The sequence below is a fragment of the Loxodonta africana genome, chromosome 2, assembly GCF_030014295.1.
Source record: "Loxodonta africana isolate mLoxAfr1 chromosome 2, mLoxAfr1.hap2, whole genome shotgun sequence".
Classification (NCBI taxonomy): domain Eukaryota; kingdom Metazoa; phylum Chordata; class Mammalia; order Proboscidea; family Elephantidae; genus Loxodonta; species Loxodonta africana.
The window spans coordinates 72,231,438-72,255,098 of NC_087343.1; the positions used below are offsets into that span (position 1 = coordinate 72,231,438).

Genomic DNA, 23,661 nt, shown 5'->3' on the forward strand with positions numbered 1-23,661 from the left:
TGTTTGTTAGACTGTTTTGTGTCTTTTATCTGCAATTGCTTATTTGAGTCAAAAGCTCTCTTGGGGAGTAACTCTAGAATTTCAAGTAACCCTAAACCAAAAAGCCAAGCCAGTTACCACTCAGTTGATTTTGACTTATGGTGACCCCATGAGTGTCAGAGTAGAACTATGCTCTACAGGGTTTTCAGCAGTAAATTTTTCAAAAGTGGTTTGCCAGGATTTTCTTTTGAGGTGTCTCTGGGTAGACTGGAATCTCCAACCTTTCTTATCTAAAAAAACAGTAAAATTTATCAAGGTAATAAAACAAAGTGATTTCATCTGAAAGTGGTTTCAACTGAAATCTTACATAATGTATATTTCAATTTTATACAGTTTAACATTTGATTATATTCTATCATACACTACCTGTAATTGTTTAATTTATTTGTTCAACAAGTATATATTAAACACCTACTGTGCTAGGCTATGTTCTAGGTACAGAGAATATAATAGGAAACAAAGAGACAAAAATATTTTCCTTACAAAGCTTTCATTTTAAGGAATCTAGACAAAAAAAGTAAGAAAAATACATGCATTGTTAGATAGTGATAAGTGTTATAGATAAAAATAAAACAGGAAATGGGGTGAGGGTGTGAGTTGCAGTTTAAATTGGACGATTAGGGAAGGTTTCACTGCAAAGATATTTGAGCAAAGACTTGATGGAGGTGAGGAGCATGGCCTTTGGATCTTGGAGAAAAGGCATAGGAAACAGCAAGACCTTGAAGGAGCAGGCCCGGTGTGTTTGAGGAGCAGGGGGAAACCAGTGGCGAAAGCAGAGTGAATGAAAGTGGGTCAGAGAAGATGAAGCTGGGGTGGTAAGTGAGCGCCAGTTTGTAAGGGCCCTTGTAGGCCACTTTGGCTTTAATTCTAGTGAGATGGGAGCCATTGGAAAGTTTTGAGCAGAAAAGTGATACGATCTGACTTACATTTTCAAAGCGTTACTATGGCTGCTTGTGGAGGGTGGCTTGGGCCAGTGTGGTTATATAGTGCAAGTGGTGAGAAGAGGAAGGATTCTCCCTATGTAGACATAGTATGTTTGTAATAGCTTTATTGAGATATCATTCTCATACCATATAATTTACTTAATAAAGTGTACAAATCAGTGATTTTTACTATATTCACAGAATTGTGACAACCATCTCCACGATAAATTTAAAAACATTTTTATCACCTCAAAAAGAAAAAGAAAAACAAAAAAAAAACCTTGCATCCCTTAGGCATCAACCTTCAACTCCCTCACCCCATCCTCCCACCAGATCTTTAGGCAACCACTAATCTATTTTCTGTCATTATAGATTTGTCTATACTGGACATTTCTATATATGGAATCATAAAATGTGTGGTCCTTTGTGACTAGTTTCTTTCATTTCAATCTGTGTGTATTTTGAAGCAAGCACTATGGGAATTTACTAATTGGATGTTTGGTGTGAGAAAAAAAGAATCAAGAGTGATTCTAAGGTTTTTCTTGAGGAACTGAGATAGGGAGGTTTGTAGGAGGTACAAATTTTGGGGGATTGTCAAACATTATTTTTTAGGTATGTTAATTTTGAGATGCCTATTAAATAATCAAGTAGAGAACTTAAATTGGCATTTGATACATGATTCAGGAGTTCAGCGGAGGTGTCTGGCTAAAGATAAAAACTTGAGAGTTGTTGTAGTTTCCTAGGTTAACAAAAAATACCACAAGTGTGTGCTTTTAAAGAATAGGAATTAATCTTTTCACAGTTGAAGAGGTTAAAAGTACAGATGAGAATCTCAGTCATACTGATTCCTTCTGTGGATTTCTCTCCCAGTTTCTGGTGTCTGCTGGCAATCCTTGGCATTTTTTTGCTTATGGGTGGGTCCTCATATGGTATCTGTCTTCTGTCTCTGTATCTGTTTCTATTCTACTCTTTATTAAAACACCATTCAGGTTTAGAACCCACCTATTCTGGCATATCTCATTTATATAACAAAAGAAAATCCTTATTTCCACACAGCATCATATTTACAAGTATAAGGGTTAGGACTTTCACATATCTTTTTACGGGACACAATTAAATTTACAACAGGAGTTATCAGTATATGCATGTAAATTTTTTCTCAATGAGATTGTTAACTCCTGGAGGTTAGAGACCATTTTATATACTGATGACCTACAAGTTACATGGATATTTCTCACAGACACCCCATGTTTATGTTGATGAACTGTTTCACAGAAACAGGCCTAGTGTCCACCTCTACCAAACCTGAAGCTCAACTGAGATGTCACAATACACTTCAAGGAAGAACTGCAGCTCCTTTAAGCTATTGCTTCTGCCTCCACAGCACCAGAGATACTACTCTGGTGCCCAGTCTGAAACTCCTCTTCTTGACCCATTTTTTCAACTTGCTTTCCCTACCCATAATTCTCTCACCAGTTGGACCTTTTTCTGTCATATTTTCCAAGAAAAAGGAAAATCAAAAGTTTAATAAAAAAATAGACACCATGAAGAAGTAATACTTTCCATCTCTTATGGATTGAATTGTGTTCCTTCAAAATGGCTATGCCATGATTCCCACCATTTTGTCATCTGATGTGATTTTCCTATGTGTTTTAAATCCTACTTCTATGATGTTAATGAGGTAGGATTAAAGGCATTTATGTTAATGAGGCAGGACTCAAATTTACAAGATTAGGTTGTGTTATAAGTCAATCTCTTTTGGGACATAAAAGAGAGACAAGGGGACCTCGTACCACCAAGAAAGCAGTGTCAGGAGAAGAGTGTGTCCTCTGGACCCAGGATCCTGCTCGGAGAAGCTCCTAGACCAGAGAAAGATTGATGGCAAGGAGCTTCCCCCGGGGCTGGCAGAGAAGGCCTTCCTCTGGAGCTGGCACCCTGAATTTGCACTTCTAGTCTCCTAGATTGTGGGAGAATAAATGTCTCTTTGTTAAAGCCATCCGTTTGTGGTATTTCTGTTATAGTAGCACTAGATAACCAAGACACCATCTTTAAATCCCTTACAATTATACAAAATTCGGAATCTGTATTATCTATTCCTACCTCCTAATAGTTTTCTGACTCAAACCCTTCCTTAAGAACTGACATCAAGTTGTATAAAAACTCATTTGGATTTAATATAGTCCCAGTTAATTAGTAGTATTTTAAGAGTGTTGCTTTCCACTCTTGCGGTCTGGCCTGTAAACAGATCTACCAAGGTAGAAATTTTTGGGTATGATACGCTCCAAATTCTAATAATGATTTTTTTTTTAATTGTGGTGAAAATTTACACAACAAAACATACAGCAACTCAACAATTTCTACATATACAATTCAGTGACATTGATTACGTTCTTCAAGTTGCCAATTAATGACTTTGAATTAACTGCTGGGAAACAACTGCTAAGCTGGTGACTGTGTATACTTTGTGTGATTGACTTCCAGCATAGAATCGGTGCATAGAGGCAGTCATTGAGTGCTGTTGAATTGAGGGTGTTCCAACATGGCTTTAAAACAATTTTGTTTCTGGCTCATGAGATGGGGAATTGAGATGAACAGTGTTAAGAATGATTCCTGGCACCACCTGGCAACATCCATCATGCCTTCACTGAGTGCTGCTGTTCTAGGTATTGTAAGGAGTTAATAAGTAATCACGGTCCTTATGTAGTGTCCTGTCTATAGAGGTGGGCAAGACGTATAGAAAAATACACAGAAAATGCAAACATGTGTAATGACTTATACATTTCCATCTTCTACAGAGCAAGATAATTGTTGCTGGTGGGATCAGAATGAATAATGGAGGCAAGTGGTGTCAGTCAATAATCATCTGGAATAAATTGCTAATCAGAAGTGGAGCTGAGCTACATGATCTGAAGAAAGAAACAGCCTTCCTTCAAGTCCGTACTTCTATCAATTCACAGAAAGAGACGACTTGTCTTTCACTTGGCTTCAGCCAGATAATGTAAATCAGTTATGTATTCTCAGGCACCCTCTCTTACAGTCGCCTGGCTGGAGTGTAAGTAGCCACTGATCCCAGTTCGCATTCTCTGAGTGGTGGAGCAAATGCAGGTTGTTGAGTGCTTTTGTATTTACCGTGTGTCTGTTCAGGAAAGCTTGAGTTTAAGTCCGTGTAGAAAGCTCTTTCAGACTTTACTGTGCGTACTTAGTTACCTGGGAATCATGCTAAAATGAAGATTCTGATTTAACAGGTCTGGGAAAAAAATTCTTTTTTTTTTGGGAGGGGCTTGAGATTCTACAGTTCTAGTAAGCTCCCAGGTGATAGTGACGCTGCAGATCTATAGACCACACATTCATTAGAAGCAGGGTTTCAACCCAGTTCCTTCAGGTTTGAACCACTGCTGAGAGATAGCATTTCTAACAAGTTCCCAGGTGATTCTAATGCTGCTGGTTAGGGACCAATTGTGAGAACCGCTAGTAGAGCAGAGGTTCTCAGAATTTACTATCCATAAGAATCACCTTGGGATGTTGTTAAACTGTTGATTCTTCTTCAGTATATCTGGGGTGGAAATGCAAATTCTCAGCAGGGGTTCGAATCAGAATGAACCAGTTCAAAGCCCTGATTAGTAGGATATTTGGGAGAAGAAAATCCATCCAGGGGAGTAAGAAGTGGAATTTGAAATGATTGGGAATAGAAGAAAGAAATGCGTGGATTTCATCTTTCTAGTCTCTCTTTTTTCTTTTTCGCCTCTTCAGGGTTGACCTTAGTACCAGATATGTAGCATCAGTTTTATATGCCAGGAGGCTATTTGGGGGCAGGGGAAGGGATTGGGGACTACATCCCCAATGTATGGAAATAAAAGGCACAGGTCAGTCCATGCACTGTGATGTGTTTCTGGTTGGCTTTCTCATTGGGTTCATAAAGATCCTGCACAATGTGAATGGGGTTGGTGGTACGTCAGCACTAAACAGTACTAATAGCAACCTTACAGGACAGAGCAGAACTGCCCCATAGGGTTGCCAAGGAATGGCTGGTGGATTCGAACTGGCAACCTTTTAGTTAGCAGCCGTAGCTCTCAAACACTGAGCCACCAGGGCTCCAAAAGTTATTTAGTTTTTCCAAAATTCTCATACACATTTTATATTTATAAATATATTTATATTATATTAATATATTTAAGTATATTTAATAAACACATAAATAATTTAAACTTTTTTCCTTTTTTTAACATTTAGTCTCTTTGAAACCGATTAGCATGTTCCACAAATCTATTGCTTTATGGCTGAGTTATTTGGGATTGCAAAGACAGTAAGTAGACTAATACTTGAAAGCACGTCAGATGAAACAGAGCTGTGCAGAACAGACAACATTTGCTTGCTTCTGGAAGTGGGTCTTTTCTCTCTCTTCAGATCAGCCCGTTTTGTCTACATTTTCTCTCCCATCCCCTTTTCTCCCTTCTTTCTCATCCAGCCACATGAACCCTAGGTTGGCCAATGTTGGCTCTCTAGTAGGACCCAGTGTTCCTGAGGCAGTTCGGTTTATAGCAGAGCTCCTGAGTCAATGCCATTGCTACCTTTATCTTTTGAGGTGTGGCACAACCAACTCAGAACATTATAGATGTGCTGTGAGAAGCAAAGGACACCCCTCTCAGCAGAGCCTCAGATTACTTATAATCAGGCCTCTGAAACAGTTCATTCCAGTTCAACCCCCTGCTGAGAATTTGTATTTCTAACTAGTTCCCAGGAAGTTATACATAAGAATCACCTGGGGCTCTTGTTGAAAGGTAGATTCTGATTTGGTATCTGGGGTAGAAATGCAAATTCTCAGCAGACGTTTGAATCAAAATGAACCAGGTTGAAGCCCTGCTTATAATGTGGCTCTCAACTGTGGCCACACTTAGAATCATCTGGGCAGGTTTTAAAACATGCTGATATCCACCTCTTTTCAACTGTCCCTCCCCTGCCATAGGCCTAGAGATTCTGATTCAACTGCTCTGGGTTGAGGTCCAGGCATTGGGGTTTTTAAAAGTGCTCCAGGTGATTGTGATATGCAGACCAGTTTGAGATACACTGATTTATCATCTCTTAAAAATACCTATATTTATCTTTGAGATGATCTTAATTCAATACTTAGAATTAAAATACGCAATTAAATTATTAATAAATTATTTTTTATTATGATAAAATATACCCAATATGTAATAGCAGCTACCACCCATCTGTCGGGGAGACTTGCATGATGCTATGATTCTGAACAGGTTTCAACAGAGCTTCCAGACTAAGATGCACTAGAAAGAAAGGCTTGGCAATCTACTTCCAAAAATCTTCCAGTGCAAACACTATGGATTACACACTGGTCCCACCTGCAACCAGTCATGGGGATGGCACAGGACTGGACAATGCTTCTTTCCATTGTGCAAGCAGTCTCCATGAGTCAGGGACAGACTCCACAGTTGCTGTTAGGTGCTGTTGAGTTGGTTCTGACTCATAGCGACCCTATGTATAACAGAACTATACACAGCCTGGTCCTGCACCATTCTCTCAATCACTGCTGTGTTTGAGCCCATTGTTGCAGCCACTGTGTCAATCCATCTCATGGAGGATCTTCCTCTTTTTCGCTGACATTCCGCTTTGCCAAACATGATGGCTTTCTGCAGGGACTGGTCCCTCCTGATAACATGTCCAAAGTATATGAGAGTAAGCCTCACCATCCTTGACTCTAGAAGCACCCTGGATGTCTTCTTCCAAGCCAGGCTCTTTCATTCTTCTGGCAGTCCATGATATATTCAATATTCTTTACCAATGCCATAATTCAAAAGCATCAGTTCTTCTTCCAGAGTAGCTAATGACAATACAATAAAGTTTATCATTGCCCAAATTTGAATATGCTGCAAGAAGCAAAAAGGTAAAATGGAGGATTGCATATTGCACGGACTCTTAGACCCTGGAAACAGCCTCCTAACTCGATGTCCTCCCCCAACAGTCCATCCTCACACTGGATCCTACCTTTAGGTTCTAGGTAGCTGCAGCCTCGGTATCACTGGGTGCTTGTTACAAATCTAGGGTCCCACCCAGATCTACTGAATCAGAACCTACATTCTTACAAGATCTCCACATTCACACATGAGGAACAGGGTTTAAAGTACAGATCATTCCTTGTCACTTTCAAAGCACAACCTTTGTGTTGCTCCTCCATCCATGTGGTGAAGTTCTTAGCTGGGGAGCATGTGTCTCTGCTGAGAATAGGAGGTGGGGCTTTACTGTCACTCTGCCCTTCTTCTCTGTGCCCATGCTGTATTTTTCATCCTACCAGGTAGTCGTGTAGCATCTTTCATCTTGTGAAACCATGCACTGTTGGGTGGAAATTTTTACCTTAGGAAGTCAAGTTCTTGCTTTTTGGTCTGTACTTATTTCCGAATGCCAGGGTAGGTGGTTGGGGGAGGGGTAGCATTGAAATCAACACTTAGGCTGTTTGGACACATCTGGATGACTTAGGTTCCTGTGGAGCTCCTTGAATTCTAGTCCTCAGCCTTCTGCTCAGAGATGGCCTCATAATTACAACACTTGGGCCATGATGGGCCTCTGTTGCTCTGCTCTAGAATATCATCTTGACAGCCCAGATTTCATAAATGCTCCATCGGTGAATGGAAGTATTTGTACTCAAAAGTGAACACGCCAAAGCAGCTCAGACTAATTTTCCCCAGCAGCTTCCTGTCATTTGTGGTGTTCTCTTCATAAACCACAGGGCACGGCAGTAACTAGCGGCTGTTTACAGAGCTCTGGCTGTAATTAAGTCAAATTGGATTGGCTCTCTTAGCCTGGTGAGGAAATATACTAACAGCCACTAGGTAAAAGCTGGATGGGGGAAAAAAAAAGTCATTCTTTTAAGTTTTGATGCATGTTCAAACCAATGAGCATGTAAAGGAAGAAACACTTCTGTGGATCAAAATAGAGCTATATGAGAGGCAGCCCTGCAGTGGAGCTCCAGGGCATTGAGGTTAGGAAGAGGCTAGCAAGGAAGCCAGAAAAATACCAGAGAGGAGGCTAGATCTCTGTGGTTGGAATGAGAAGAACACATAAAAGTGGAAGGGAGCACACTCCATGGAGAGATGTGGTGGGATTTGAGAGAGGGTTAGTGGATAGTAGAGTTGCTGGGTGGTATGAATAATTAACATGCTCAGATGCTACCTGAAAGGTTGATGGTTCAAGTCCACCCAGAGGTGCCTTGGAATAAAGACCTGACAATCTACTTCTGAAAAATCAAGCATTAGAAACCCTGTAGAGTACAGTTCTACTCTGATACACATGGGGTCAGTATGAATCAGAATCTACTCAATAAAAAAGCAAGTGGTTTTTAGTGAAAAGTATCAATACTCTCTCTGTGAATAGCCTAGAAATATCTCACCCTAAAAGGTGATATTGCTCCACCTTCTACCCCGGTCATTCTCTGTCACATAATTCATTTTCTCCCCCTTTTGATAAAATTGATCCTTCTGTAAAGTAATCATAATTATTTAGTTCATTACTTGTTTACTGTTTGTTTTTTCTACTAGAATTTAAACTATGAGAATAAGGACCTTACTTGTCTTGCTCAATGCAATACATTTAGTGTTTAGCAATGCACCTAGCAAATATTATGTGCTCAACAATGTGAATAAATGACTCATATGAGGTTCATGTTTTCCTTTGATCTTCAGGTTTAATCCCCAGAGATAACAGAGGGAAAAAGAAAAGGAGGGGATACCTTTTGTTCTAAATAATCTAGAAAGTAGCTCATCCTTGCTTGCTAATACTCCAGTAGGAAGGCATCAGGGAAAAAACACTGTTCCGCTATAGGAAGGTTGGGGGGTTTAGAAGCAGAGGCAGCTATAATGTGAGCAAGCATCGGGGACTAAGTTACCTGTGTTTAACTGGGGACTCTGATACTAGACCTGGTTTTGGACTTCCTAGTAAGCTGAGAGGGCTTGGGATACCCAAGAAGGATCCAGAGAAAATGAGAACAACTTGAAAAGTTATTTGAAGTAAAAATTGACTTTAAAAATCACTAAAATCATCATCATGAGATAAATGAGAATTTTTAGTTGCAATTCTTTACACTTATGGTTTAGGGTTACTTTTATTTTGAATTACACATGGGCTGAGGGTGCTGTAATACTCTCAGTGTTCTCCAATAGTTTTAATCCAGTCCTTATTGAGCCCAGATATTTCTGAAACTGTCATCAGAATAAAGTGAAGGGCAGGGAAGATAATTGCTCTTTCTGAGTTACTGACAATTTATGTTTAGCTACAGGTTTCAGTAGATAACTGAAGTCCATAAGTTGGTTTATGCAAGATAAAGACAAAATCAGGTTCAAGACAATAAGGAGCCAAGAGGCTGTGCCTGTTGATATGGAAATCACCTTTCTTGAGATCAGAGTTAACTCTCCAAGTGATGTTGAACAGAAGGGCCAAACAGAGACCAAGGGCAAAGAGGAAACTGTGTTCTCATGAGAGATGCTTAGGGTTCCTGGACTCCTGAAGTCCAGTTAGAGAAAAGTAACCTCTGCCTTCCTCCTCCCCACAACATTTTGGCAGGCCTGGGAAGGCTGAGATACAAGCTGGTCATACCACCTGAGAAGCGGCCTGATTTGTGGACCCTTGGTGGGTGATATCCAATAGCCTGTTTCAGGGTTTTCTTTCTTTATTGTTATTCCCCTAATTATCTCCTAGCCTATCTTTTGGTAGACATTATATCCAAGCCTCAGCCATTCTTTTTTTTTTTTTTTTTAAATTTTTATTAAGCTTCAAGTGAACATTTACCATTCCAATCAGTCTGTCACATGTAGGTTTACATACATCTTACTCCCTTCTCCCACTTGCTCTCCCCCTATTGAGTCAGCCCTTACAGTCTCTCGTTTCGTGCCAATTTTACCTTCTTCCCTCTCTCTCTATCTTCCCATCCCCCCTCCAGTCAAGAGTTGCCAACACACTCTCCCGTGTCCACCTGATTTAATTAGCTCACTCTTCATCAGTATCTCTCTCCCCCCCACTGACCAGTCCTTTTCATGCCTGATGATTTGTCTTCGGGGATGGTTCCTGTCCTGTGCCATCAGAAGTTCTGGGGAGCATTGTCTCTGGGATTCTTCTAGTCGCAATCATACCATTAGGTGTGGTCTTTTAATGAGAATTTGGGGTCTGCATCCCATTGGTCTCCCGCTCCCTCAGGAGTTGTCTGTTGTGTTCCCTGACAGGGCAGACATCGATTGTGGCCGGGCACCAACTTGTTCTTCTGGTCTCAGGATATTGTAGGTCTCTGGTTCAAGTGGCCCTTTCTGTCTCTTGGGTTCTTAGTTGTCGTGTGACCTTGGTGTTCTTCCTTTGCCTTTGCTCCCGGTGGGTTGAGACCAATTAATGTATTTTAGATGGCTGCTTGTTGGCATTTAGGACCCCAGGTGCCACAATTCAAAGTGGGATGCAGAGTGTTTTCATAATAGAATTGTTTTGCCCATTGATTTAGAAGTCCTCTCAAACCAAGTTCCCCAGACCCCAGCCCCTGCTTCGCTATCCTTTGAAGCTTTCATTTTATCTCGGAAACCTCTTTACTTTTAATCCTGTCCAATTAGGCTGACCTTCCTTGTTTTGAGTGTTGTCTTTCCCTTCACCCAAAGCAGTTCCCATCTACAGATTGATCAATAAAAAGCCCTCTCCCTCCCTCCCTCCCTCCCTCCCCCCTTTGTAACCACAAAAGTATGTGTTCTTTTCCGTTTTTTCTATTTCTCAAGATCTTATAATAGTGGTCTTATACAATATTTGTCCTTTTGCAACTGACTCATTTCGCTCAGCATAATGCCTTCCAGATTCCTCCATGTTATGAAATGTTTCAGAGATTGGTCACTGTTCTTTATCGATGCGTAGTATTCCATTGTGTGAATATACCACAATTTATTTACCCATTCGTCCGTTGATGGACATCTTGGTTGCTTCCAGCTTTTTGCTATTGTAAACAGAGCTGCAATAAACATGGGTGTGCATATATCTGTTTGTGTGAAGGGTCTTGTATTTTTAGGGTATATTCCGAGGAGTGGGATTTCTGGGTTGTATGGTAGTTCTATTTCTAACTGTTTAAGATAACGCCAGATAGATTTCCAAAGTGGTTGTACCATTTTACAATCCCACCAGCAGTGTATGAGAGTTCCAGTCTCTCCGCAGCCTCTCCAACATTTATTATTTTGTGATTTTTGAATTAATGCCAGTCTAGTTGGTGTCAGATGGAATCTCATCGTAGTTTTAATTTGCATTTCTCTAATGACTAATGATCGAGAGCATTTTCTCATGTATCTGTTGGCTGCCTGAATATCTTCCTTAGTGAAATGTGTGTTCATATCCTTTGCCCACTTCTTGATTGGGTTGTTTGTCTTTTTGTGGTTGAGTTTTGACAGAATCATGTAGATTTTAGAGATCAGGCGCTGGTCTGAGATGTCATAGCTGAATATTCTTTCCCAGTCTGTAGGTGGTCTTTTTACTCTTTTGGTGAAGTCTTTAGATGAGCATAGGTGTTTGATTTTTAGGAGCTCCCAGTTATCGGGTTTCTCTTCATCATTTTTGGTAATGTTTTGTATTCTGTTTATGCCCTGTATTAGGGCTCCTAGGGTAGATCCTATTTTTTCTTCCATGATTTTTATCGTTTTAGTCTTTATGTTTAGGTCTTTGATCCACTTGGAGTTAGTTCTCAGCCATTCTTTAAGGTGTTATTGCTCAGAGACAAGTAGGTCAGGGAAGAAGACAATAGCCAGGACAACTAGTTCTGAGTGGGCAAGAAATTATCTACTAGAAAGGAAGATGGCTGATTGAGGTGGCAGGTGACAGCGAGGATGGATTTGTGTGACATGGAAGTGTCTCCAGAGATATTCAGAAATTGTTGAGGGAAGAAAATTCCCCAGAGACTGAAATTCTAGAAATTCTGCAAAATGTGTTCTCCGACAACGTGGTTTTAAAAACAAAATGACTCATGACAGCTAAAGAAATGTTGAATCTGGATTGCACACTCTTATCCAAATTCTCCCAGAGTTGCTGGCTTTTAACTTTTGGTATATCCTGATTGAAATTGTCTGCTGTTGTGCTTCTTTCTCATCGTTACTCACCGACCATGGCTGACTCACTTCTCCAGTTGATCTGAGTGTTGCTTATGACGTGGCATATCAACAGCCACTGTACCAGCAAAGTGCGGCTTAGCTACCAGGATTTGACAGGCAGCTTCAACAACGTTGTGTGGGACTCATGTGTGATTGGGGTTTTGCCAGGTTCTGAAAGTCAGTCACTGATGCTCAGTGACAGAAGTTTAGGCTGTGGTCATGCACTGCATCGAAGAATGATAAACATGTGATTTCAAAAATATTTATTAATTCAGAGTAATTTCACTTGTTTTTAAGAAAATAATTGACAGGGTCTTGTTCAGTGGACTGAAAATGAAATCTCTTAAAACGTGTCCCTTTAAAAAGCAACTAGAAATTTGCACACATTTGCAGCGTATGATGATCATACACGCGAGGAAAGTGGAACATGGTCAATTTAGTGATTGGCTTGTATCCTCCCTTTAACATGAGTAGGTTTACTCTGTTTTATTAAGAAGAAGGCCCAGGGTTTACTGAGGTCCTTGAACAGGCAAAGGCCTCTGTGGATACCTAGTTAATCCCAAGAACCCCCTCTGCTTTTGCGTCAATGACATCTTTTGCTCCCCAGTAGAAGGTTGAGTTTGAACTTTTTATGGGCTCTGATAACAGCTGGGGTTTCCTTTCTCCTTCTGTGTTCCTGCCACCCACAACCTCCCAAGGGGCAAGATAAAAGAGAACATTATTGCTTTTCTTTTCTTCTCTGCCTTTGATTTCCTCCTCTTTCTTTGTGCTTCTGGAAACTTTAAAACAAGCAAACAAATAAAGTATAACTCAAACCCTTCTAAGTCTTGCTCTACTTCCCAGTGTCTCCCCCCTTTATTGTCCTATACTATTTTCCTGCTCACTTTCTTCTCAGTTCTTGCTTTTTGTTCTCTCCTTTTGTATTGGTTAGAATTTGGATTTGGCTGCCTTAAAAGAGGGCAAATATCAGTGGTTGAAACTAAATAAAAGTTTATCTGTTTCTCATGTAACAATGTGTGCTGGTATGTGATCAGAGGAATGGGACAGGTCCATGGAGGGGGTGGGTCAGGGACCCAGACTCCTTCTATCATTCCTTGTCACCCTTTAGAAGTATGGCCTTTGTGTTCCTGGTCAATGTTAATGCTCCATGACCCCCTACATCTGTATTCCCTCCCAAAGGAAGGAGGAGGGAATATGTGGAGGGAAAGCACCTTTCTGAGGAAATTGCTCTTCTATTCACATCCTTTTGGCCAGAATTTACTCACATGGCCACATCTCATTGCAAGAGAAGTCAGGAGAGAAAATCTCTAGCTGGTGGCCATGTGTTCAGTTAAAACTCAAGGAATTCTGTTGTCAGAGGAAAGATGTAGAAAATGATGTAATGGCACAAGAGTCAGTCTCTGGCATACCTCTTGTTATCAAACTAAACCCACTGCTGTCAAGTCGATTCCGACTCATAGCGACCCTATAGGTCAGAGTAGAGCTGCCCCATAGAGTTTCCAAGGGGTGCCTGGTGGATTTGAACTGCCGACCTCTTGGTTAGCAGCTGTAGCACTTAACCACTAAGCCACCGGGGTTTCAGTTATTAAACTAGATATTGAAAATGATTGACGATTGTGGTAAGGTAGGCCAATCTGTAAGTTATTAATGTGAAAGAAGGAAAAAGTTATAAAATATTCCAGGAAGTCCAAACATGTAAGTCACCTGATACATGATTGCTCTCTCTCTTTCTCTACATATATACTTATATGTATATAGACATATGTGTGTGTGTGTATATATATATATAGTTGTTGATGTTAGGTGCCATTGAGTCGGTTCCAACTCAAAGCGACCCTATGTACAAAAGAACAAAACACTGCCTGGTCCTGCACCATCCTCACAACCACTGCTATGTTTGAGTCCTTTGTTACAGCCACTGTGTCAGTTCATCTCATTGACGGTCTTCCCTGTTTTCACTGATGCTCTGCTTAGCATGATGTCCTTCTCCAGGAACTGATCTCCCCTGATAACATGTTCAAAGTAGGTAAGATGCAGTCTCGCCATCCTTGCTTCTAAGAAGCATTCTGGGTTGTACTTCTTCCAAGACAGATTTATTCATTCTTCTGGCAGTCCATGGTATATTCAATTTTTTTTTTGCCAACACCATAATTCAGAGGCGTCAATTCTTCTTTGGTCTTCCTTATTCATTGTACAGCTTACACATGCATATGAGGTGATGGAAAATACCATGGCTTGGGTCAGGGGCACCATAGTCTTCAAGGTGACATCTTTTCTTTTTAACACTTTAAAGAAGTCTTTTGCAGCTGGTTTACCTGATACAATATGTCCTTTGATTTCTTGACTGCTTCTTCTAGGGGACTGATTAATGATCCTAGTAAAATGAAATCCTTGACAGCTTCAATCTTTTCTCTGTCATGATGCTACTTATTGGTCCAGTTATGAGGATATTTGTTTTCTTTATATTGAGGTGTCATCTATACTGAAGGCTGCAGTCTTTGATCTTCATCAGTAAGTGCTCAAGGCCTCTTTGCTTTCAGCAGGCAAGGCTGTGTCATCTGAATATCACAGGTTGTTAATGAGTCTTCCTCCAACCCTGATGCTTTGTTCTTTGTGTAGTCCAGCTTCTCAGATTATTTGCTCAGCAAACAAATTGAAAAAGTATGATGAAAGGACACAACCCTGATGTACACCTTTCCTGATTTTAAACCATGCAGTATCCCCTTGTTCTGTTCAAATTACTGCCTTGTTTTGTTCAAATGACTGCCTGTTGGTCTGTGTACAGGTTCAGCATAAGCACAATTAAGTGTTCTGGAATTTCCGTTCTTTGCAATGTTATCCATAATTTGCTATGATCTGCACAGTCTGTACAGTTGAATGTCTTTGTAGTCAATAAAGCATAGGTAAACATCTTTCTGGTATTCTGTGTTTTCAGTCAAGATCCAATTTGACATCAACAATGATATCCCTGGTTCCACATCCTCTTCTGAATCCAGCTTGAATTTCTGCCACTTCCCTATTGATGTATTGCTGCAACTGATTTTGAAATATTTTCATCAAAAATTTACTTGTGTTGCATTAATTATATCGTTTGATAATTTTCACATTCTGTTGGATCACCTTTCTTTGGAACAGGCACAAATATGGATCTCTTCCAGTCGATTGGCCAGGTAGCACTCTTCTAAATTTCTTGGCACAGATGAGTGAGCGCTTCCAGTGTTGCATCTGTTTATTGAAACAACTCAGGTGGTATTCTGTCAATTCCTGGAGCCTTGTTTTTCACCAATATCGTCAGTGCAGCTTGGACTTCTTCCTTCAGTACCATTTGTTCTTGATCATACGTTGCTTCCTGAAATCAATGAGCATCGACCAATTCTTTTTGGTGCAGTGACTCTGTATATTCTTTCCATTTTCTTTTGGTGCTTCCTGCATACTTCAGTATTTTTCCCATAGAATCCTTCAGTATTGCAACTTGAGGCTTGAATTTTTTTCTTCAGTTCTTTTAGCTTGAGAAATGCTTAGCATGTTCTTCTCTTTATATGTTATTTTACATGTATTAATTATTATTTTTTTTAAGTAAAGATGTCCCTTTAAGGACTAAGGTGTACCTGACTGAAGCCATGGTGTTTTCAGTTGCCTCATATGCATATGAAAGCTGGACAATGAATAAGAAAGACTAAAGAAGAATTGACACCTTTGAGTTATGGTATTGGTGAAGAATGTTGAATATACTATGGACTGACAAAAGAAAGAAGAAATCTGTCTTGGAAGAAGTACAGCCAGAATACGTCTTAGAAGTGAGGATGGTGAGACTTCATCTCACATATTTTGGACATGTTATCAGAAGGGACCAGTACCTGGAGAAGGACATCATGCTTGGTACAGTGTCATCAAAAAAGACGAAGACCCTCGACGAGATGAATTGACACAGTGACTGCAACAGGGGGCTCAAGGATAACAAAGATCATGAGGATGGCATAGGAATGGGCAGTGTTTCATTCTATTGTATATAGGATAGCTGTGAGTCGGAGCCAACTTGACGGCACCTAACAACAACAAGAACAAGTGAGGATAGAAGTCCTTGTGGTGCAGTGGTGCAGCTGCTCTTTGGAAACTTGATAACTACTTTATTGTGGTGGTGAGAGATAGTACATAAGAGTTGATTAATATGAAACTTGGTACAAGGTATACTCTGAAGAAGTGTTAACTGTGTTATTTCTCACAGGGTAGAAGTTGTTTTAGAAGCTGTATATGGTGTCCCTCATTTGGAAATCCACAAATGAATATAGAAATTGGTATAATGCCATGATGAATTGGGGTAGGATAGGAGCTCTGTGATTAGAAGCTGTGAGAACTCTTTGTGGATCCTCAAGGAAGAAACTTTTGGGGTATCTTAGGTTGAGTGTTTCCAGAAGGATACCCTGAAGACAAGGAATTGAGTGCAAGTAGTCTATCCGGAAGTGGTCTCAGGAAATACTGGTAGGAAAGTGGGGCAGTGAGAGATGAGGGGAAGGAAGCCAGTGGGGGCATTTTGGGGCAGGTTACTGATGTGGGCAGCTGGGGCTTAATTCTGTGGGGAATATCCACCTGAGGAGCTAGAGGTTCACCAACTGCTACAAGTCACTAATTGAAGGCTGCTTCAGGTGATATTAGCACCTTGGCACTCTGCCTGCTCCACCTTCCTGTTCAGTGGGCCAAAGAAAGCACTCAGGCAAAAAGCCACAAGTGCTTGCAGTTGGAAGCAATACAACTTACTAGCTTGTTAGTGCTGAGGGGATGTGAGTGAGGCACTGACAGGGTCTGCTACACTGGGTGGCCTTGCCTATGGTATAGATTCCACTTGTGGTCTGGGGCGATGCCTGTGAAGGAGGTGGACAATGCTGACTCTTGCATCTTACAGGTATTTTATGACCCCATCTAATTGAGGATAATTCGGTCATTTGTGCTGTTTAATGAAAACCAGACCCCTCTGATATCTGCTATAAATCAACGCCCAAGACATTTTATTTTTCCAGAAATGAAGGCTGATGTGATGGGTAGTTTTCTACTTCATGGATCAAGAAAATTTGACAGTTTATCTTACAGTCTAAAGGTAAGATTCTAAGTTTATTTAATCTAAATTAGGGTCATTATTGATTGAAGGCTTTTACCAGGTACTATGCCAAGCATATCATTGTGTGATTTCATTTAATCTTCATGGCTTTCCCACAAGGTATACATTATCCCCATTTTGCAGATGTAGAAGTTGGAGCTTAAAGCATTGAATAAAATATCAGGTAGTTGTATCTTCACTTTTATGCAGCACTGAATGCTTATGCTACGAGTAATATGCTACGAGTATACTTGGGAATTTAGGTCATTTAGGTCACTTCGTATAATTTTGCCTCAAACTCCAGAAGAAAGATGTCACGTCGATACTACCATCTTGTTTTGCTTACTCTCTAATTTCGTGTCATTGCCTCAGTCTTTTCCTTATCTTTTTTTCTTGTTTGCTTCTCAAATGTCTTAAGCCTGGCAGAAGAAAGAAAATTGTTGGAGGTTAGCTTGTGAGAGTACTAGCTTATTCTGAGCACTAATGACAAAACTGCAGAAAGGAAACTAGAGGCGTTCCAGAAGGGATACCTTGACAAAACAGCACCCATCTTTGTGCATGACTGTCATAAGGCAATCTCTATCATTTGCACAGGCGCTGCACTGTGTAGAAGGCCAGTCTTTCAACTTTCTTTTAAAAATAAATTTAATACTTCTTAAAAGTCTTCTTCCTATTTAGTCAAATCAGAAAGTGCAGGTCAATAATGCCTTAACCCTGTCAGAGCTGGGCCCACCTGGGGATGCAACCAAGTAGATGCAATGTGCTTTTAATTCTTGGCTTTTTTTTTTCTAGGCTGCCATTATGAGTGCCAGTGGGGAGAGCAAATCCTGTTATGTGGACGTATTTCCAATCTGTTAGCACAAAATTTAACTCCTTTTATACAGACTAGTAAATAGCCCTCAGATGGTAGTGAAGGGTAATTGTAGCCAGTGGAGGAAAAGGGAGCCAGTTATTTAGTCCAAAGCTCCACCTCCCTTCGATGCCTTGGAGCAATCTGGTCCTTCAGGAGCAGAGTCTGCCATTGGGATGCATAATTTCTAAAGGAAGGTCTGATTGAATTTGTGCTGTACGGCTCTGCTGAGTGAATGCATTGGTGGAAAATCATCGATGTTCTGGAGGATGCTTCTTTAGCAACTGGTCACCCCCTTTGGTTTCTTTCCTATGATTGTGCACAGCAGCCTGACATAAAGAGCTAGCCTTTTTTGAGGTGTGAAAATGCATGAACTTGTGCTATTATTTTGTAGTCCCGGCTAATGCGGAGGTCAGCAGTGTGGATGAGTCTTCACTGTTAAGAACTTTTGTAACCTCTACTTTCCTCTCTGTTCCTGAAAGCTCCCTTGTGATAGTTTTCTTTTTAGGCTTTCAAGAACATAATCTATAGCGTATTTGATATATGTACATGTATGCATTTTTTTCAAGATTATATTCATTTATTCTATTCATTAAACACTGAACAGTGACCCTATGCTGCGGCCTGTACTAAGTATAAGTACATAAAGACAAATAGAATATAAATCCTGCTTTCAAGAAAGTCACAATCTTATCAATAAAACAAATTAATGTTACCATATTGCATGATCTCTTAGGTATAAATAGAGAATTTACAATTCATACAGTTTATCCAGATATAAATGATAATCCCTTCAAAAGCACTAATTGTACATAAAATCATAAGATCTTTTACTATAACATGTGCTTGCTCTGCATGATAAAAATATTAGAGAAGAATATATTTTTGTCATAGGCATCAATATCCAAACTCTAAATTACTCTGCCACAGGTCTGCAAATAGAATTTGATTGTACTTTTATCATGTCTTGGGAGATATCAAGAGCTTAAGATACTGATATATATTACAGGGTGTGAATTTATTAACCACTTTACATTAAATGAATTTTTATTTCCTATTTTTTGACATATCAAAATTTGGCATTTCAAATGGATATTTGCTTTAAAACATCATATTGAACAAAGAAGAAAACAACTGAGGGAGGATCTCAGGATTAAGTTTAGCTTCAAAGACTGTAAACTGGGAATTTAGGCTGCAATTTGACTCCTGAAAAAAGAAGATGACTACAGTCTTCTAACTAATGAATTTTAATCTCCCTGATCTTCTGTGTGCTGAAAAGTATAGATTTACTTTAATTTAAAACCTTCAAAATATCTTTGATTCAGTGTTAATAGGTAAAGTCAATGTAGCCCTGTTTTAAGAATGTTATTTCAAATGAAAGTAGAGACACCATTTCAGAGCTATAGTTTAGTGATGTCGAGTCAAGGTTTTCTTTTTTTTTTTTTGGTGTTTTAGAAAATTATTGTTACCCATCACTTTTTGGAAGCTACACTGGTGTGTTAAACTAAGTCATTTGGGATTAAATTAAAATAACCATAGAAGTGAAAACATGACTAATACTGCTTGAGGGATGGTGACAGTGAATATTTTATGCCCAAACATCAATGACATTATGAAGAGTCCAATTTCAGTAATAACCACCAACCTTGCGATTTCAAGTTTTCAACAAATAGGTAGATTTATTTGCCGACATTCATATACCTCTCTACATCTCATCACAACTCTTCCAGAACTTTCTATGACAGAAACCTAGACACAAAAGATGCACTCAGCTGGCTGGTGGTAGGTAGGCTGCTAAGGCATTCTTTCCTCTCTGGAGAGCTGATGTGAACCAACCCTCTTTGCTGTCATTACACCACAAGCTCTTTACCTAACAACTTTTGTGGGATAGCATTTAAACCAAGCCTCATTAATCATGATTATGGAAACTTATATACTATTTTCTTGCATACCTGGAGATGCTTCAAAGCAGGAGGAAAAGAGAATCAGAAATGTTTCAAACTTGGCCCAGTTAAGAGCAGAGGAAGAAAGGGCACTGAAAGGGAAGATTAGCCTCCATATTTGTTCTCTTTAGCCAATCTCTTGATGATATTCTCAATTCTTGTGGCTTCATTTTCCTTCTATATTAAGTAAAATTACTTGGGGACACCCCAAAACCTAGATTAATCTCATTGTCTACTTTCTCTGTATCTGCATCTGTTCTCTTGAGTAATTCTAGAAAAATACCACATACCTAGGCAGATTTATATTTTTATGGCCCCCAGCCACAACTGAGTCCTCAAAGTTACTTGAGAATCTTTTCCCACTCTATGTCCCTTAATCATCTCTCTTCCTTCCTCCCACTGCCTATCTTAAGCACCCTCTACCCTTAAACGTTTGACTCCATGACTTCCTCTTTTCTGCTCAGATTACTGTACATTTTAAAGAGAAAAAGGAAACCATTAGGTGGCACTCTCTCAACTCCTGATACCATGCCGTTGACTTACCTACATTGCTTTTAAACTTTCCTTTTCACACACACACACACACACACACACACACACACACACACACAAACTATGCATGACTGTATTTGTTTTAAGGGCAAGGGAAAAGAGTTTATTGAGTATCAGGCACTGTGCTAGATACTTCTCCCACGGGTATTGTTGTGTAAGTATAGCTATCTCTATTTTACTCTGAAGGTAACTAACATTCAGAGAGATGAACTTGTCCAAGGCCACAATGTAGTTTGCAAACATTCACAGCACATGAAGTTCCAATGTAAATCTCTTAAGAAAAAGACGAGGCTTGCACTTGATTTGGGGGATACAATGCCTTTACCATAGCATTATTTTTGTTTCAGTGCCATTAACCACACTATTTTTCCAGCAAGATACTGATGTTTTGCCTGTTTTTCCCCACTTGCTCAAATGAGTCAGAGATTTCAAAAGCTTAAAAAGGTAATTGAATAAGCTGTCCTTGTAAAAGAACTTTGGGTTTAAGGAGGTTCGACTATTCCAGCTTATTTTAAAGATGAAAATTTACATTTTTAAGATAATTGCATGTTTCTTTTGATAAAGCAAAAACATTCACAGACACAGGCGCTCTTTCAGACTGGTCTGCTGTGCTGGCTAAGGGCTGTGATTAAAAAAAAAAAAAAGGGTAGCTTGTGGTAATGATTCTTCTACTCCCTAGGGAGAAGTAAGTCATGCGGGTCTTGGCATGTAAAGGAAGAGCAGACTGGCTCAGTGGGTCACCCTTCACATATAACTCAACACTGCCTTTCAAAGCCAAAGCCTTAACTTAGAAGGCCACAAGAGAAGGCTACACAGAGATGGTTAAGAAGCAACAGACAGGAGGTCCTGGAAAGTAAGCTCAACTAAAGTTGTATAGTTGTACACTTGCGATACATCATTTAAAATTTCTGAGTGTTTCCATAATATGTATTGAACTAATATTCTTCGGTTGCTCTTTCTTTGTGTCCTTTGCTAGTCCCTCTGCATCTTCCCTAACTCCAAACTTTTAAGGGCCTAGAGCTTATTTCTATCTACATTCACTTAATGAGTTATCTTTTCCTGCCTCAAGTGCCTTCTGGGAGCTGGTAACTCCCAAAGTTATATCTTCAGGCCAATCTCTCCCCCAAACTCCAGACTTACATGTAAGGACCTCCTTGACATTTCCTCTTGGTGTCTAATAGACTTTTTAATTATAACATGTCCAAATAGACTGATCTAATCACCAACCCTCTGTCTTCCATCAGCTTGTCTTCTCTCAACCTTAGTAAAAATCTGTCTTTCCAGTTGCTCAGGCTATAGAACTTTTGAAGCATTCTTGATTCCTCCCTTTCTCTCATTCTCCACATATAAACCATCAAAAAATCCTATTGGCTGTCTCTCCAAAATATATCTGGAAGCTAACCACTTCTTATGGCATATACCTCTATCATCCTGGTCCAAGCCACTGTCTTCTCTTACTGCCCACCCCCCACTCTTGCCCTACAGTCTATTTTCAACACAGCAGTCAGTGTGACCCTTTTAAATGAGATTTAAAAGAGATTGCATTCTTCTTTTGCTTATGACCCTCCAGTGGCTTCCCTATCACTTGAAACATAAGCCAAAATCCTTACAGTGGTCTGCAACACTCCCTGCGATTTGCTTCCCACCTCTATGCATTTCCTCTTTGATCAAGTCTCTTACCACCCTACCTACTCCACTCCAGCCATACTGGTCTCCTTGCTAGTCAATGAACATTCCAGGCATGCTCTCAGGGTCTTCCTGATCCTCCTAGTTAAAATTACACCTACTCCATCCCATCACTTCCTGCCTTCCTACCATGATTGATTTTCTCCATAACTCTTATCACCATCTGACAAAGCAAAACAAATAAATAATGTTATAAAATAGATTAGTGGTTGTTATATTGATGAGATTTAATAGATTAGTGGTTGTTATATTGATGAGATTTACAAGATTAGATAGTGTCTTAAGCCAATCTCTTTTGAGATATAGAAGACAGAAGCGAGCACAGAGACATGGGAACCTCAAACCACCAAGAAAGCAGTGCCAGGAGCACAACGCATCCTTTGGACCTGAGGTTCCTGAGCTGAAATGCTCCCAGACCAAGGAATGACTGATAATAAGGACCTTCCTCCAGAGCCAACAGAGAGAGCCTTCCTCTGGAGCCGGCACCCTGAACTCGGACTTCTAGCCTACGAGACTGTGAGAGAATAAACTTCTTTGTTAAAGCCATCCAATTGTGTTATTTCTGCTATAGCAGCACCAGATAACTAAGACAGTGTGTCATTTAGATAGACGAGAAGTTTTTTGTAAAAAGTATAGCAAAGCCTGTGCAGGGAGTTTCTGAGAGCTTCACTTATTCTAGTGCCCAAACCTCAGGGAGAGATTCCTTGGAGTAGCCAATAGGGCAAACGTGACACCACCTCCAGCGAGTGGCTTACAATGAATATTCCTTCACAGGGAACAGTCAATCCATACTGAGAGTCACAGCTGAAAAGCTATGTCTCATACCCCCCAATGTTTTTCTTCCAAACTTAGGCAACTCCAGGAGCAGAAATGGTAGCAATTTCTAATTCAATTAAGTACGAAAGGGTATCTAACCCACTCAAGCCCTGGGTTACAGAATCAGAGAGATGGGATAGTGCTATGAACAGCCTCTACTTCGGAGTCATTCACTAGAACATATGCTCTGTGATGTCAGTGTGCTCTTCTTACTCATTGCTGAATCCCAGCACCTACAGTAGTACTGACAAATGGTTGATGCTCAAATATTTGGACAAATAAATACGTAGAGACAGATTTAGGATCGAGTTTTGGCTTTCCCATTTTGGAGTGGTGGGATTTGCTGACACCCCACTGCAAACATGCTGTAGTCCATTCATTTGAGGCTGAGGACAAGGCTAAAATAGTGTGAAATACAGTGTGATCTTGCTTCAACTTACTCTCAAGAACATTTTCTAACTGCTACAACGTGGGTTGCTCAGAAGAGACAGGGACAGCAGTCAGTATGGACTGGGATGAGAATGTGGATTCAGTTCATGGATGATTTGCTGAATTAAAAACACAAATTAATGCCTCCTGTTGTCAGGGCATGAAGCTAGGGAGTGCAGAAAAGGCTGCACTCAATGTAGAAGTGTTGGCAAAGCCCTTCACACAT

The 23,661-nt window shown here is 40.0% G+C and overlaps 1 long non-coding RNA gene across 1 annotated transcript; it reads left to right on the top strand.

Moving 5' to 3' along the window:
- Window positions 1-498: 498 nt before the first annotated feature.
- On the top strand, window positions 499-22,727 carry LOC111749975 (uncharacterized). The gene is made up of 5 exons (XR_002785139.2): window positions 499-854; window positions 3,758-4,014; window positions 16,968-17,159; window positions 21,184-21,357; window positions 22,497-22,727. It is a non-coding gene; the product is annotated as an uncharacterized LOC111749975 (long non-coding RNA).
- The last annotated feature ends 934 nt before the right edge of the window (window positions 22,728-23,661 follow it).